Source organism: Rousettus aegyptiacus, unplaced genomic scaffold (genome assembly GCF_014176215.1).
Source record: "Rousettus aegyptiacus isolate mRouAeg1 unplaced genomic scaffold, mRouAeg1.p scaffold_m13_p_2, whole genome shotgun sequence".
Classification (NCBI taxonomy): Eukaryota; Metazoa; Chordata; class Mammalia; order Chiroptera; family Pteropodidae; genus Rousettus; species Rousettus aegyptiacus.
In genome coordinates, this window is record NW_023416295.1 from 25,953,378 (window position 1) to 25,972,707 (window position 19,330).

Genomic DNA, 19,330 nt, shown 5'->3' on the forward strand with positions numbered 1-19,330 from the left:
GAGACTTTAAAATAACTATGATAAAATATGTTAAAGAATATAGTGAAAAAGGTAGACACATGAGTGAACGAATGGGAAATGTCAGATAAGATAAAGATGTTATTAGAAAAAAGGCAAATGGAAATGTTAGAAAATATACGTATAGTAGTGAACCTGAAAAATTCTTTTGATGTGATTATCAGTAGAAAGAGCATGACTGAAAAATGAATAAGTGAACTTGAATACATAGCAACAGAAATTATCCGAACTATATCACAAAGAAAAAAACAGAGGAAAAAAGAACAAAGAATCCAATATCTCTGAGACAATATCAAATGGCCAAATATATATGTATTTGGAATGACAGTAGGAGAGAGAAAATGGTGCAGAAGAAATATTTGGAAGAGGTAACACACAAAACTTTTCCAAAACTGATGAAAGACCTCACCCTACAAACTGCAAACTGCAAGGACAAGTGCAAAGAAAATCTTACTGATGTACATCCTAGTCAAACTGATAAAGCCAAAGATAAAGTTTTTTCCAATCTGCATATAATGCATTTTAAACAAGACTGGAATTACTATATTCAACTTTGTTCTGCTTCTTTTCAATTAGCACTGTCTCATATCATTAAGAATCAATACCCTGATTTGTTACTTATACTTCATTGTCCTTAAAATAAGCTGGTAAACATGTTTCTGTCTATTCACTGAGTAGTTCGAATCTTCTGATTATTACATTTTTGACCGCTTATCAATTATCAGAAAGTACCAAAATCTTCCATTATAGCTAAAAACTTGTCTTCTTTTAGTTGTATCCATTTTTGGTTCATATAGTGTAAGGCTATATTATTAGCTATATACAAATTTTAAATTGTTATATTTTTCTATTAAATCGAATATCTATCATTATGAAGTGACCCTCTTTGTCTTTGGTAATGTTTATTGCCCAAAAGTCCATTTGATCTGTGACTAACATAGCTAGTATTTGTGTATTTTTCCCATAAATTTACTGTTTACTTTTCTGTATTCTTATGTTTTAGATGTATCTTATGTAAATAACCTACACTATAGTAGTACTATTAGTGTGTTTTTATAAAAAATGGCTTTGAGATATAATTCCAATACTATATAATTCAGCCATTTAAAGTGTACAATTCAATGGATTTTAATATATGACATTATTAATAATTATTAATATTTTGTCATTAAAATTGTAGTGGAATATATGTAACGTAAAGTTTGCCAGTTATTCTGCAGTGGAATTCAACAAATTTTGCAACAGCTATGCTCTTCTACTACCAAGAGGAAACTTGAAATAGCTGGGAAGATGAGAAGAGCTATATCCAGTCTTAAAAATGGTAGTTAAGCCATAAACAAAGGTGTAGGGAGTATGATTTAAACATGTTTCATAAGAACATAAGTGCTGGTTTTACCTGGAATAAGGCAAGATAGCCTTGAATAATATTACAGCAGAGCCAAAAAAAAAAAAAAAATCAAAAAAGAGGCCAAAGGATATCTACATTTAAATGTTTTTTTTTAATTTGAACCATTTTATATAAAAGGCTCTTTAAAATATAGTACGCATTTTTCTGCCTTTTTAAACTAAACATATAGTACCAAAATTTTTTTTCTACATGACTAGAGACATAATTTTAAATACTAATTAGTGATACTTTCAGGGCCTATTAGGGATTTTTCAGAACATTAAGTGTTTTTAAGTTATTGCATCTAAGTTCCATTTTTTCCATTTCATCCTTTGTCTGCTATCTCTCTGTAATGCTGTCAATGTGCTTGCCTTACTGTTTTTTATAATCTAGTTTGGGCTTTAAAAACAGATGGCTTCATTTGTCATAAAGGAATATATAATATAAGAAAACAAACTAAAAGACTAAAAGACCTTTCCTAAAAAATTGAGTTTTAATATAAAAACTTTGTAGCATCTTGGCTACCTATAGTGAATAAACATTACAGTTACAGGCCTGGTACTGTGGTAGTCTGTGAAATTAGACGTGATCAGAAGTCAACTGATATTCTGATTTCTAAACATCCCTTTCAGCATTTGTTAAAGAGAAATTACTCAGGAGGTCAAACAGATCTGCACTTCCACAGCACTGCTACTGGTGTTTTGCAAGGGGCAAATGTGGCCTGACTGGCCTTTTTTGAAGATATCAGCCTATATGCTATCCACGCCAAATGTGTACATTGATGTCAAAAGACATTCAACTAGGATGCCACACATATGGGGAATTTGCTTGAGAGAATCTGCTATGACAGGAAACATTTTATTCTCAAAAAAATTTTTCTTTTCCTCTTTTTGTTACTGGTACTTCTGAATGTGAGATAAATTTTCCCCACTGCATAAAAAGGTACCTCCCTAAGTATATGATTGTGAGTGGAAAAATAGAGAACAGAAATCAGGTATTGAGTCTTTTTTTTTTTTCATTTATATGTAAAATTTTAATATAAATGAGGGGACATAAAGTATTAATGCAAGTCAAAATGTTTCAATAAATAATTTTTAGGAGTTCAACCTTATAACAATTACAAATAAAGCCTGTTAAATGTTTATGGACAGTGCCAGAGTTTGAGTTTTTTTTTTTTAAAAAGTAAATTTCTTAATGACAGCAACTCAGTGGCATTTGTAGTATTTTTGTTTACAGTAGATTCCATCCATTCAGTATACTTTTCTGAGTTTTCCTACGAACAAGTACATATTTTTATGTCTGTTTTCTGTGCTGTTTCTATAACTTTGCTATTAAAATATGTTAAACTCTTCTTTAAGAAGTATAACTTATACTGGGTGACTTTTAAGGTCCTCCTAATCTAAAATTCTGTATGAATCTTCTAATGTTTTATGAAAGATCAGCATTCTCTTTGATTTTATTCTCAAATTTACAAAGAAAAATACAACATAACTTTTACAAAAAAAAAAAATATTCATTAACTCAAAATCGGAACTAGAAATTATTAATTCATATAACAGTGAGGATGAAAAAAATATTATATGTTTAAACATGTAAAAAAAAACTATGCTGATGGTTAAATATTTCAAATGGAAAACTTTGTCACATGGTCTAAAAATATGAGATCCCTGAAAAACTGCCAGGAAAAATATTCACTATGTATATTTACATATGTGTGCAATAAAAGATCTTAAACTAGAAAGCTCCTAACATGTTTTTTTTTTTAATTCTTTTTTCCCCTTTTTTACATATATGCTATACCTGAAATTGTCTTGTTCCCCTAGCGCTAATAAACTCTATTCTTCCTTCCTCTCTATCAGCTTTTTCAGTTCAATACTCAGACAAATGTAAACACTGGTATGTATGCCTGCAATGGCTTGGATTGTAAAAGCAAGCGCTTCCTGAATGCAGAACAGACAGGGAACTGCTGTCTGCCTCAATGGAGCCTAGGATGTTTCTGTTTACAAATCCTGGAGCCAGGCAAGGGCCACTACTGGAGGCGTGCTGTCTGCTTCCTTGCTATACTCAGGCTTTGTCTGGGTCTGTATCAAAGAAAGAACAACATTGTTGCATGCAGCAAGCAACAAAGGAAATCTTAAATATAACACACTGGTGGTTATATTGGCTCCCAAATCTTTTGCCAAGCTATATGAAAAAGCAAAGTAGGGATTAGGTCTTTAAAAAAAATTTATTTTAAGCAATATACTTTTCACAAAAGCAGAGAAAAACATTTAAAATTAAAGTAGTTAATGAGATCAGTTAAATGAATTCTTTAGCAAAATAATTCAGAATACGAAATATCATTTCTGTAACAATATACTACGCAGCTCGATGTTTTGAACAAATATTTTTACAAGGAATAAACAATATTGATTTATTTTCATTAATGTTTAGAATGGCAACTATACAGTAATCATAATCAGATTAATGTTTATGTTTAATGTCCTAAAAACAAATTAAGAGGAGGCAGATATTTGTTTTTTCTCCAAGCTGGTATTTAATACTGATTATTAAAGACTACTTTAAATTTAAGTTGCCTCAGTTATTGTGAAGAGATTCAGCTTCTAAGAAGCAAACACAACAAATAATAATAGTCCATACTCCGCTGAGTCCAGGCATTTTATGGCTCATTTATAAAAGGAATACTAGAAAACTAAGGGAAAGAGAAAGAGAAACAATCTGAATTAAACGAACAAAAATGCTTTGAACAGAAAACAGGAAAGATATTCAATGCCTACTTTTCTTAGCTTCTGGCTTTGTAAGATTTATAATTTTAATTTCTTTAAAACAGGTAATTTGTGATTAAAAGAGACTGAATTTTGGCACTATGTTTTTTATTAAAGAATTAAAACTAACAATTACATTTCATTGAAATAAAGGCATAACGAATGTAAAAAATAGTACTTTAAACAGATTAAGAATTAAAATATAAGAAAACATAAGATAAAGATTAATCTGTAGACTACACTACATTTTTTAAAAATCCATTAAAGTATAAAGAAAACATCACTGAATATGTTCTCAAAATATTTTTGGTATAATTCTACTAGGCCTTAATTGCCTCTTTTCTGTACAGACGTTATATTTTAGCTTTATACATAGATGGAATAAAACAAAAGGTGTTGTTACTCCATATAATAATCACTGAATACTCCCTAGAAAGCATTAATCAAGACCCAAAAAGCCTAATTGAGTAAAAAAAAGTAATTAGTTCATTTGAGCCTATATTAAATGGAAAATATAGTAATCGCAATATTCATTATCTAAAACAAAACCCCATAAAAATTCTCACAATACAGAATCAAACATAAGAATTAAATGCCTCCGAGATCCCTAGTCATTTTTCCTAACTGGTCTACAAATGATACTTCTAAATCCGAATTCATACTAAAGGTTCTTGCTTGTTCTTAGAAAATGACCATGAAATAATTTGACTATAAAACCAGAAGTTATATCTTCCAGTTATTTATTGACTAATCAAAAATATATTGCATTGCACAGATAACTCCCCATTTGATATCCTTTAAATGATAACATACCTACTCTTATAAACAAGACAGACATGTAGAAAAAAAAAATAATTAGCTTTTCTCTTGTTCTTCCCATAATTGTTTTCCTTATTTTAACCAATCTTTTAAATTATAAAACATAACCCATATTATTATGAAGTAAATTATTATGAAATAAAAACTCATGTAGCTACCACCTAGGGCAAGAAATATAACATCCACAATCCCCAAAAGCACCTACCTGCTCCTTCTTGATCATAACAGCCTTTCTCCTTCCCAGAGAAAGCCTCTATCCTGACTTTGTGGTCACTATTTCCTTGCTTTTCTTAATAGTATTACATTCTCTGTATGTTTAGTTTTGCCAATTCCCAACTTAATGACTTAATGATAATTAAAAGATCACTGTAGGTAATCCCTATTAAGCATCATAGAAACACTTCACAAATGTATACATTTGGTTTTCAGTTCCGTTTTGTACTTTTGAAGTATCTAATTTCATTAACAAGAGAAAAATATTAAACAAAGCAGACAAATGAAAAGGCTGCACATCCTCTTGCTGTTTTTAATTTTTTGGCAGCAGAGACAGTAGTTAGCAATCAAGAAAGCCAGAGTTCATGCAAGATGCACTCTAGGGTAGAAACAGAACAGAAAGAAAAGCTTGGAGATTGAGAGATAGGATAGAGGGAAATATGCCTAACTAGAGAGGGCTTTATGAAATTAGCACTTTTAGAAAATCATCCTTAACATAAATGGGTATTCCCTGTTTTCGAAAGCCCGCTCTTTACCACTCCACTTTTACAAAAGATCTACATTAGTACCTGTTTTTGCTAACCAAAAGAAATCTGAAAATGATTTTCACTTTTACAAAAAAAAAAAAAGGTGAAAAGCAAAAATAGCATTCAGCGTCTGTTTTGCAGCAAGCCATTACAGAAGCAGCTCGCAACCCAAGCAGAGAGAGTGGCACTGCCAAGCTCCTTCCACAGGAACTAGACCCATCTTAGTATCAAGCTGCCATAACTCTAAAGTGTGTCTGTTAACATCATGTTTTTTATCTTGATTTGTTTTGTGCCTCTGTTAGCAGAAAAATGTGTCCTAAGGTAACTACTTCTTTGCTGTACACCATTTCGGTTTACAAAATATTTCATAGCAATACTCTACTTTTGGAAAGTGAGGGAAATCTGTATCAGAAACCATTGGAATCCTTGAAATTCATCTCTTGATCTGTTTTGCATTAATGATATTTCTGATGTTTAAATATCTTCTTTATTTTTAATTTTTTGAACAGGTAATAAATAAATACACTGATATGAATATCTCAAGATATTCATTGAAGTTTCCTTCATACTCCTACCTCCATCAACCCACATATCTCCATACACATAAGCTCATATATATATATAGAAGTAACTAATATTTGTACTTTCTTGTGTATCCTTTTGGAATTGCAAATATATAAACATATATTTGAATATAGGGTTATATCCATCCCACACTCCCAAATGCAATACTCAACAATATACCAAGGAAATCTTTCTAAATTAATCCAGAGAAAGTTTTTAATTCTTTGTTTTAAACTTCATACTAGTCCATTATACTGTTATACCAGAATCTTTTAACCTATTCTCTATTAATGAACATTTAGTTATTTCTAGTTTTACTGTAACAAACAATGCTGTAATGATTGCCTTTGTTTACAATAATTTCAAAAGTACATATATACATCTGTAGAATAAATTCTCAGAAATGAAACTACTGGGTTTGGAATTTATATATCCAAACTTCAAAAGAGCATAATGATTAAAAAAAAGTTCAACACAGTTCCAGTATCTTCTGGATGCATTCTCTGGGATCTTCTTTCCATTAAATGGAATAAGGAATGGAAAATATAATGCTCAGTGCATATTATCATTTAAAAGTTTTTACTCACAAAACTCACAAATGAACGAGAATGATCACATGTGTGTTATCAACCACAGTCCTGGGAGATATCTGTGATTATCGTAATCTCTGTTTCACCAGTCTGTAATCACATAGATTGTGACTCTGTCACATTACCAAACAATTTGAACACCCTGCAAACCACATCATTACCATGCACTGTGTTTTAGCCACCTGTTTCTTATTCATTACCATGGCATGATTTTAAAAATGGATAATCACTGTTTAAAAAATCTTTGAGAACAACACAAGCACTGAATGCCTTGGGTGCTTGGACTCGCAAATTCTAGGAGGCTGAGTGAACTCAGGCTATTATATATTATATCTATTATATATTATATTAATTATATGCATGTAGAATAGACTAAGAGAGTTGTTTTATTTCCTAGAAGAAATTATATAAACAAAAGTTCTTGAGAAACATTGCTCAGAAATTTTGAGGCTGCCACAGAATCTTCTAAAAATCTCATGCTGCCACTCCTAGTAGTAGATGCCTATGCTGAGACACAAGCATAGAGATGGGCAAATGAAATAGTGAAAAAAAAGGGCAATCCGTGCTAATATCGTCAGGATGTTTATATATGTGCTTAAATTAAGAAAGCATATTACTACAGTCCAGGAACTAGAGACATTAAAATGTGCCTGAAAGAAGGTACTAGGAAGCAGGTGACAAGAAAAATCAGGGAGCTGAAGAGCAGCAGCACAGCTGTACTATGACTGGTTCTTGGGAAAACAAATCCTTACAGACAAAAGACTTTGGATTGGTATAGAAATACTTTCTATTATTCATTTTTTTTGCCTTAGTCCACTTACTGCCTCTCTGTGAAACTCACTCTCTCAAAAAGTTACATTGGATAGCTAAGAAAAAATATGATACTGTGATATCTATTGTAGTGCTATAATAATGTAATAATTATAAATAATGTAGCAGATAAGTAGATAAGATTGCCCCTTAACATTCAGTCTGCCTTCATTCTAGTGTATCTTCCTGAAAAGCAAAGACTAGATAGAAACCAATAAGTCTGATTTCCTAGGCTCTTCCGCAGCTAGGAATTCAGATCTGGCAGAGCATCGGCCAAATGAATGCACTTATAAAAGATCTTAAGGCAGAGTGAGATGGCTCTGTTCTGCTGTTTCTAAAAGCAAAAATGGCTGGTAGAAACTTAATTTTTCTGTAGCTTTGTATTAGTTTCCTGTGGCTGCTGTAATGAATTTATCACAATGTTCTTGACGTAAAACAAAAATTTATTCTCTCATAGGACTAGAAGCCAAAAGTCTTAAATCAGTTTCACTGGGTTGAATCAAGGTGTTGGCAGGGTTGTGCTCCCTCAGAGGCTCTAGCCTCTTCCAGCATCTGGTGGCTGCTGGCATTCCCTGGCTTGTGGTTACACCACTCCAATCTCTGCCTCCATAGTCACATTGCCTTCTCCTATTCCATGTGTCCACTTTCCCTTTGCTTCTCTAAGGATACTTCTGATGGCATTAGGGACCACCCAGATATATCTTTTTCTATATGACAGCTTTAGTGCTTAGGGTGAAAGCAAAAACATTTCTCAATAGGGCTGCTGCCATTGGCATTTTGGGTAATACTTTAGTTGTGCAAGACTATCCCAAATGGTAAAGGATTTTTAAATCCCTAATCTACACTTACTACATGCCAACAGTCCTCCAACCCATCATTGTGACAATCTAAAATTGCCCTTATTTTTTAAAGGCCTCTCCCTGTAGGAGGAAGAGCCCTTGTCTTAAGAAAGGATATTATAGTACATATATCCTAAATATGTAAACATAGTATATATATTCCCTTAATTCTCCACGCTAATAACAGCTTAATGATATACAAAAAAGTAGAAAACAGACAAAGAATTTGTATCTCTTTCAAAATTGTCTGAAATAATTAATTTTGAAATACCAAATAATAAAACATATATGAAAATTTAACTGCCCACATTCTGCATCTTAATTCCATTTTCTACTCATTCTGGGAATGAGTTACATGGACGATTCCATTTAGATTCCATTTAAAAGTATTAATTTGGACTGCCATGGTTCTTATATTTTAAAGAGTGTGTGTACTCTACGAATTATATTTGTCATAACTGATTTCCCCATTTTTACTAATAAGAAATATAACTGCCTAATCAGAGCTTTTTACCAGCATTAAATCAAACTTTAAATTAGTTCTGTAAATAAAATTTCACTCAAGCAAAAAGATCCTGACATATGTAAGCCTATAAAATCTTATTAAGCATAAATATGATTTTCAAGATTTTCCCCTAATATTGACAATAATTTACATTTAATAATAGACATCTAAGAACTTAATAGTTAAAGAAGATTATGGGTCAGGAGCTTCTAATAAAATTGTAGACTGAAAAGAGAATTCTATATAATCACAAATTCATATTTCAGTGTTAATACCAATAAGAATTTAAACATAATAATTTATCTGTGATAAAAAGCTCAAGCTAGATTCTGTTTCTCTAGCCTAGTGGGACAAGAGGGTAATACTACAGAACTTCCCTTTAGCAGAGGACACTTTTTTATTTTTGTGTATTAAAGGCCTCTGCAGGAATTTGGGTATATCTTCAGAATAGAAACAACTTACATCTTGAGTAGAAAAAATGAATAATTTTGGAGTAGGCACATAGCTCCAAGCCCAGATCTGCAAATATAAGAGGTTTGGAGATTCCTAAAGTTTTAGAGGAAGTTAGCCTTCATCAATAACCAGAATCATAAGAAGAAAAATGTTTCAATGTAAGTTGTAATACACCCCAAAAATACATCACTTAAGTTATTCACAGTGTGTTAATTTTGCAAACTTAAAAAAATAGCCATATTTAACCAGGATGGAAATGTTTTTGTTATGTTAAAAAGTACAGCAGTTACCATGTGCTTTAAAAAAACTTTCTCTTTCTAGTATAGAAGACATAAAGAAAAGAACCTGATTAATTTAAAAGTCAAGCTCTACTAAGAAATGTCTTCTATTGCTTATTTCACAGTGTGTTAGTGACATATAGAGCATTTTTTTTAGAATGTAATAAAATTGAAGTTTTATTCAAGTAGTTACATCTACCTATAGATATTCTTCAAATGAGACATAATCAGGGGAGTTAGAAAACATAATTGGAGGTATATTGCACCTCAGTTATCAACTGTTTAAACAAATAACCAACTAATTAAAACACAAGTAGTAGCCTATGTGGATTGTAAACAAATGTGTTCCTCATGGGTGTTTATTTTTCTTAATAAACAAAGGAAATATATTCATTTTCCCTGATTATGTGCATTTCTAAGACCTTCTATGGCAAAACAACGTCCACATACTAGAAGAGAATTAATATTTTCTGACTTGAACTGAATAACATTTATTGAATATTAGTATGTAAAGTACCCAATACTAATAGAAGAAAACATGGTTATGCAGAGGGTATGAGAAACATGAATTTATGCAAAGAATGATGTTTTCTATATTTGCCTACAATAATGATTAGATGTAGATGTGAAAAACAGCAGGGATGGGAAATAATAAAATCAGAAAGAGCAACACTAGGCATTTGGTGGATGTTGAGCTGCCCAAAATAAATCTAAGTTAGAGATTATCATATAAGTATAATAGAAGTGTAAGAAACAGAATCACAGCATTTTGTTAGAACTTATTATATCTACTATAATTACAGATAAACATCTATCACATATCTCCTCCAAATATCTGGCTTACTCAAACCGCAATTAAATATTATTATAATTTCTCATTAATTTTCTGTAGTAGGTTGAATTACGGACCCTAAAAAGATAGGTCCACTCTCTAAACCCCAGAATCTGTGAGTGTGACCTTATTTGGAAAAAGGATCTTTACAGATATAATTAAGAATCTCGAGATGAAATCACCCTAAAAAGGAAGGCTCCTAAAGCCAATGATGTCCTTATAAGAGAAAGGCAGAGGGAAATTTGAGTCAGAGGTAAAGGCCCTGTAAAGTCAGAGCAGAGATTACAATAGGCAGCTATAAGCCAAGGAACAACAACTGCTGGTCGCTACCAGAAACTAGGAGAGACACATGGAACAGGTTCTCTCTTACAGCTTCCAGAAGGAACCAACTCCACCAACAACTTGGCTTCAAACTTATGGCCTCTGGAACTGTGAAAGAATAAATTTCTGTTGTTTTAAAGCTACTGTTTGTAGTAATTTGTCACAGCAGCCCTAAGAAACAAATATACTTCCACAGAATATTCCCATAGAAAAAGTTTCATATGAAACCAGTCATACTTAGGATCACTGAATACATCTTAGAGCAAATCCGAGTAGAATGAGTGAGCTAAGTGCTTGTGTGGTTGCATCTCAGAGACTGGTAGTGCTTACAGCATTGGTGACCAATTGACTGAAGAGGTGACTGCAGAATTCAAAGAAGCTTTTTCACTATTTGATGAGAATGGTGATTGAACTATAACAACAAAGAAATTGGGAACTGTAATGAGATCTCGTGGGTAGAATTCCACATAAGCAGAGTTACAGCACATGATTAATGAAGTGGATGCTGATGGTATCAGTACAGTTGACTTCCTGGAATTTCTGACAATGATGGCAAGAAAAATGAAAGACATAGACAATGGACAAGAAATTACAGAAGCATTCTGTGTGCTTGATAAGGATGGCAATAGTGATATTAGTGCAGCAGAGCTTTGCCATGTGATGACAAACCTTGGAGAAAAGTTAACAGATGAAGAGGTTGATGAAAAAATCAGGGAAGCAGATATTGATGGTGATGGTCAAGTAAACTATGAAGAGTTTGTACAAAGGATAGCAAAGTAAAGACACTGTACAGAATGTGTTAAATTTCTTGTACAAAATTATTTGCCCTAACTTATCTGTAAAAGGTTTCCCTCTACTGTCAAAAAAAGATATTCAGGTATAGTGATTAGGACTTCATTTCTATGTATTTTCTTCCCTCATCGTCTTGTCATTGTCTTAATATCTTATTTTAGAAAACTGATCAAGTAACACGCTGTATATGGCTTACTGTGGATATATCTACACCCTCTGCACCTCTAAATTTATATAGAGTTGGTCAAATGAGAGAACATCTAAGTTATGCCTTTTAAAAGTAGTTTTCTTTAGGAACTGTCATTGTTGTCAAAGTGTGGAGTTGTAATCCTGCATACACTATGGACAGTCAACAATCTGTATTTAAAAGTTTCACTACTGCAAGATGGGAAAATTTTCCAGGTACTCATAAGCTATTTTTTTGTACTGCTGGTCCTGTACCAGAAACATTTTCTTTTATTGTTACTTGCTTTTTAAACTTTGTTTAGCCACTTCAAGAAAATCTGCTTCTGGCACAATTTTCCTCAAGTTCATTCAAGTTGTATATTTGTTCTCCAATTTTTTTTTTTTTTTTTTTTTTACCTAATTCCGCCCTCTCTCCCAAAAAGGAGGCATTTTGTCCCAAGGATGCAAGGATGCTTCAACATTTACAAATCGATCGATGTGATATGCCACGTTAATAAAATGAAGGATAAAAATCGTATGATCATCTAAAAGCATTTGACAAAATTTAACGTTCATTTATGATTAAGAAAAAAACTCTCCCTTTAATAAAGTGGTTCTAGAGGGAACATATATCAACATAATAAAGACCATATATGACAAGCATACAGCTAACACCATACCTAACGGGGACAAGCTGAAAGTTTTTCCTCTAAACTCAGGAACAAGACAAGGATATCCATGTTCATCACTTTTATTCAACACAGTATTGAAAGTCCTAACAGCAATTAGGAAAGAAAAAAGAAAGGCATCCAATTTGGAAAGGAAGAAGTAAAACCGTCTCTGCAGGCAGAAGACATGATATTAAATACAGAAAACCCCAAAGACTACACACACACACATGCCATATGCCCACACACAGTTAGAATAAATGAATTCAGTGACGTTTCAGGATTAAAATCAATATACAAAAATCATCATTCCAGTTTCATGAGATGAATTCTGGAGTTTGCTTATACAATAATATAAATGTACTTAACACTACTAAACTTACACTTAAAAATGTTACTATAGCAAATTTGATGTTAATACAACTAAACATTTTAAAAGCTTACTTCTGAAAAGTGGTATATACACAATGTGTAGTTATCTTGGCTAAACATAGTAAGCTACTGTAAAGTTGTACAACAAAAGTTAAATATTGTTAACATAAGACCCAATAATTCAACATCGAGGTATATGCCCAAGAGAACTAAAAACATATGTCCATACAAAAACATGTACATTCATGTTCATAGCAGTATTATTTATGATAGACAACACTGGAAATAACCCAACTACCAATCAACTGATAAGTGAATAAAAAAGTGCTATGTCCATACAATGGAATATTATTTACCCACAAAAAGGAATGGATTATTACCAGTATGTGCTACAACATGGATGACTTTGAAAATATTATGCTAACTAAAAAAGACACAAAAGACCACATATTCTATAATTTGATTTATATAAAATGTCCAAAATAGGCAAATCCATAGAGATAGTAAGTAGATTAGTGGTCGCTAGAAACTGCGCATAGGAGGGTAATAGTATCTGCTAATGCTTAAAGCCTCTCTACAGTGATAATGAAAATGTTCTGGAGTTAAATAGTGGTAATGGTTGTACAATACTGTGAATATACTAAAAACAGTAATTTTTACCTATTAAAGAAATAAACTAAAAGGATATGTGAACTATATCAATAAAGCTGTTATTTTTCTAAAGGACAGAGAACCAGCTTAAAAGAGCTCTTCTAGCCAAACTTAGAGTTATTTCAGCATTAAAATAAAATGCCACAAATCTATAATAATGAAAAGAAAATTTTTTTCTTTTTTAACACAAGAAGGTCAGTTATTAAATTAGAAAGACTGACAGAATTAGAAACTCACCATTTTATAACCCCTAATACAGTGACAAGTTTAGGAAAGGATTATTAATTCCCTCTAAAGCCATTAAGTAAAAAAGTTGCTGAATCACAAAATTATTTGCAGGGTTTCAGAGTACTTACCCATAGCTTACTTACTAATTACAAAAGGAAAATGTGTCTTTCCAACAGAGTGGCCACCTTAACTGTGTCTCTTGATATGATACAATAGGAAGTATGCAACATCCCCAAGAAGTATTCTTGCCAAAAATGTTTAACTCAACTGAAATGAACCATCTAAACCTAACTTCCAATTTCAAAATTTCAAGGGATTAAAATATAGTAAGAAAAATATTACACAAACCTAGAATGTAGGAACAACTGGCCTAGACTTTCTAGAAGTCAATTTCACGGATAATAAAAAGGTAGAAGAAAGGGAGACTATATTGGATTAATAGAAACTAAAGAGACAAAACAATCAAATTATATATATATATATATATCTCAACCTTGACTGGATTCTGTTTAGGAAAGAAGTCATACAAGTCATTGTGGGAAACTCTTGAGCTTGGACTGAGTATTCGCTGATATTATGGAATTACTATTAATTTTCCTGGATTTGAGAAAGGTATGCATCTTGTATTTCAAGAGGTTTATGTGGTATTTGCAGCTTACTTTCAAATAGTTCAACAACAAAAACGACAAAATAAAGGATCTATCTATCCGGTCACCTATCCATCCATCCATCGATCTATCGATCCATCCATCCATCCATCCATCCATCCATAAAGAAAGGAGGTAAGGAGAATAGACAATAGAGTATAAAGATGTTGTATTATAAAGCTGGACACCTGAAATTTATATAATGTTATTAGCCAATGTTACCCCAATAAGTTTAAGTATTTTTTAAAAAAAAATTTAAAGAGGTGGAAGAGAAGGCAAAATTAGAAAATGTTAATTAATGAATCTACATGGAGCTACACGGTATTAATTGTAATAGTCTAAATTTTTCCCCATCTACAAGAATTTTTATATGAATAAGCAGAAATAAAAAAGGAATTGTTATCAATGCTGTCAAAAAACTAGAACTGAAAAGAAAATAATAATTGAAATGGGGAGGAGGAATAAAAGCTGCCCAAAGTCAAAACACAGTACCACTTTTTATTGCCTGAACCATCTCAAATGTTGTGTTTAGAGGTCATAATACATAACTATAAATATTTAACTACCCAGTAATGTCACCAATAGGTTCTATGACTTTAAGCTTAATGACGTATAATGAAACCAATTTTACCATAGGCTAATTGATATAAACAAGAGTTAAGTTCCTATTTAATATCATTATCAACATTATAGCATATCCTCAATATTATAACGAAACTACAAAAAAAGACATCATTTGAGCACCTGATATATATGTATTATCTATCATTAAACAACAAATTACCCTAAAAGTTAATGACTTTAAACAAATACATTTATTATCTCACTTTCTGTGTATCAGGAATCCAAGCACTGCTTAAGTGAATACTGTTTCAGGATCTTTCACAAGGCTGCAATAGAAGTTTAGGCCAGTACCATACTTATCACAAGGTTAAATATAGAAGTAATCTTAGAAGCTCACACAGTAGTTGTAGGATTCAGGTCCTTTCAGGTTGTTGAGACTGTGGGTTTCAGTTCCTTGCTGGCTGTTGACAGGAGGTAAACCTCAGGTCTTTGACTCTTTATCAGAGCAAGCACACAAGATCCAGAGACAGTATACCAACAAGATGAAGGTCATGGTCTTTTTAAAACCTAATTACGAGAGTGATATCTTATCACTTTTGTCATATTCTATTTGTTAAAATCAAATCACAAAGTCCTGCCCACATCCAGGGAGATGAGATTATACAGAAGTGGGAATACCAGGAGATGAGAATCACTATAAGCCATGTAAGAAGCTGCCTACTACAATACACATATATTCTATTCTCGGTATCGGCTGTACTTTTGTTCTATAAAATTATTACAAACACTAAAATTGCAAATACTGAACCACTGCTCCTATAGGAAATATGGATTTAGGTTCCCGTGAGCCACTAGTCAAGACATTTTCATCAATCCATCAATACATAACCTTCTTTTTTATATGTGTTTCTGTTTAAAGACATCTTATTTACTATAATGCATACTTTTGATGCATTAACATTGAACTTAGAGCCAATAACACTTTAAATCATACCTGAAAGAAGAGTACTTAACACATGCACTATCTCTATAAGGTATATCACAGCCTTCTTGCACTTAGGAACAACAGACAGCACTTCAGCAGTAGGGAGCTATTTAAAACCAAAAATCACCAACAAATATTAAAAAAAAAAATGGCAGTAAATACACTGTGAGGAGGACACTTCTTTATAGTATGAAAGCTGAAACAAGCGTGGCTTTGATCAACCTTATCTGGGAACACACATGTCAGATAACTCAAGTTTTTTGTTATTCTGTGCATGTCTGTAAATGACTGAGAGAGCACCTCAAATATTGATATTGGGGTTACAAATAAATTTTAACAAATAATAGAAGTCATAAACATGGAATCTCGAAATAATAAAAATCAGCTGTATTTTATTCATTGTAAAAACTTTGAAAAGTATACACTTGAGATGCCAAGACTATAAAAATAATTTAAGGAGGATACGGGACACTGTTAGGGTCCAAATATCCATCTGATTGGCGTAACTGAAGAAAATCAAGATATTGAACAGCTATTTGAAGAAATGATGAAAAACTTCCCTAACTTGGTGAAGGAAATGGACATAAAACCCCAGGAAGCTCAGAGAATTCCAAAAATCAGGGATCCAAAGAGGCCCACACCAAGACACATCAGAATTAAAATGCCAAAGGTTAAATACAAGAAAGAATATTAAAAGCAGCAAGAGAAAAACAAATAATTACATATAAGGGAAAACCTATAAGACTGGCAGCTGATTTCTCAAAAGAAACTATGCAGGACAGAAGGGCTTGGCAAAAAATATTCTACAGGATGAAGACCCAGAATCTACAACCAAGAATAATTTATCCAGCAAAGCTATCATTTAGAGTTGAAGTACAGATAAAGAGCTTCACAGACAAAAATAAGCTAAAGGAATTTATCACCACCAAGCCAGTATTACAGGAAATGTTGGAGGGACTTCTTTAAGAAGAAAAAACATATTATCAAAAACAGGAATAAAGAATGGCAACAACTACATTCCTATCAATGAGTACCTTAAGTGGAAAAGAATTAAGTGCTCCAACCAAAAGATAGACTGGCTGAAAGAGTAAGAAATAAGACCTCTATATATGAAAAGGAAGGAGATGAAAAGATATTGCTTTGATGAACCTAGAAGGTATTTAAGTAAGACAGAGAAAGGTAAACACTGTATGATTTCACTCACATACGGAATCTAATGAATAAAAAGAACAAACTAATCGAAAATAGACTCACATATATAGTGGACAATTTAGTGTCAGACAGAGGGGAGTGGGGTTTGGGGAGCTTGGAGAATGGGGTGAAGGGTTAAAGAAGTACAAATTAGTAGCTCGTGGATGGTCATGGGGATGGGGACCACAGCAAAGGGAATGCAGTTAGCATTAATACGATGTCTAGGTGGAAGGTCAGGGGAGGGATCATATTATGAACTATATAGATGCCTAACAAATGTACTGTATACTTGAAACTAAAGAACAAAAAAAGTAATATAAATTTTAAAAACAGCAACATGAAGAGAAATTACTTTCTTAAGAAAATAGGGGCAAAGCAGGTAATTACGGGATGGGACTGACATTCAACAGGGCAGAGCTCACAAGACTTTATAATGAAAACTATCTGACCAACACTATGTAACATGTGTAAACAGAATCTTGTTACTACTGCATTAAAGCATTAGTATTTTCTAAAGGATACATATTTCTCTTTTTCTCTTGTGTCACTCCTCTTCCTAATATTTTTATAATTATAAAACGGAAAAACAAATTTGTTTGCCTCCTGCTAAAATGTTTCATGAAGTATTAAGCAAAGACTTTTAGCCACCCTTATGTCCCATTTTCTGTCTATTCAATCATTTTAATGCTATTACGGAAGCAGTAAAAACTGAAAAATTACTATAATTTCACAATAGCTAAAACCCTAACCATGGCCTTATGCCAGTGTCAGCTTCTTTGAATGTAGGTTTTCTTTTCTAGCTTGGTGCGAGATAAAGACATTTGCTGCCAGATACTGAAATTGGAATTTCTAATCTTAACAGCATGGCATAAATTAGAATGTTATTTCTTAAACCTAGCCCTGGATGCAATTCAATCTTTGTTTCTCATTAATTTGATCCAACTACCAACTTGATGAATAATGTAAATAAAAGTATTCTTACATTATGACGTTCATACAAGAACCTCCAACAGTAAATACAATTAATTAGGTTTATTCAATTTTTTAAAAAATGACAAAATTTTACCTACTTTTTACTAACTTAATCCTGGAATTATTATAAGGTGAAACTGTGGTTCAGCAAAATACAGATATTTACTTATGGTCACGTGGTTAGTCTGTTATCTTTTCCCTGACAACATTAAAGATCCACTGTGATCATATACTTTAGTTTCTATCACTAAGTACTTCATGGTCTTTAGCTGCAACTGAGAGTGAAAAAAGTCTAAAATTTCTCTCAGGAAAGAGAGCTATATCTTGTTATTCTCAGTTATCTATACATTCCTTCAATGCTGCTGTGTCTAATTCTACTCAATGTACAAGTTAGAGCAGTAAGAATGCAAGTAAATGTGGCTGTGAAAATTGTGTAAATGCATATTGATGAGAAAGATGTAATTCCAATAACAACAACAAATGGTTTGACATCAAGAAGTAAACTGTTTGGTTAAAAACAATCTAAAAGAAATGAGTAGGAATAGCAGAGAACATTAAGTACCCTCTGTTGTTCCCTACAGCATAACCTCACTACGGGGCCTTTAAAAAAGCCATAACCTACTCATTCATCATTTTCTTTACCGGTTTGAAAATATGCTATAATTATACTTTTCAAGTAAGCTTCTTTGAAAATGAGATCATGTAATAGCATCTACTTAGTAAAAGTTTTCTAAAAACTAGTAAAAATTCCTGCATTACTTTAAAAATTAAAATCTGATCCTTTATTTTTCGGGAAGTGAAAAAACAGAAATGATTATGGCTTTTTTGTATTTTTACTATAATTAATCTAAAAATAAGAGAGTTAACAATATTTTTGTTTTTGTCTGCTCTTCTTATCCCATGAACTATTTTGCTGCATTTGTGCTTTTAAATGAAAGTAGCAACCACCTTTCAATAAACACCTTGTCCATTAATGAATGAATCCACTGAATTCATTTTTTGCTATATTAAAAAAAGAAACAAATCTTATTCCTTTCAAACATTTGACAATACAGTCATGTACTGCATAATGATGCTTCTTCAGTCAACAACGGACCAAATATACAGTGCTGGTCCCACCAGATTATAATGAAGCTGAAAAATTCCTATCCCCTAATGACATCTTAGCTGTTGA

General features: G+C 32.3%; 1 protein-coding gene and 1 pseudogene across 3 annotated transcripts in view; one reads left to right on the forward strand and one right to left on the reverse strand.

Annotated features, from left to right (window-relative positions):
- Positions 1 to 19,330, reverse strand: part of BMPR2 (bone morphogenetic protein receptor type 2) — a 134,004-nt gene that overhangs the window by 44,592 nt on the left and 70,082 nt on the right. The window lies entirely within an intron of this gene.
- On the forward strand, positions 6,902 to 11,701 carry LOC107519354 (annotated as a pseudogene).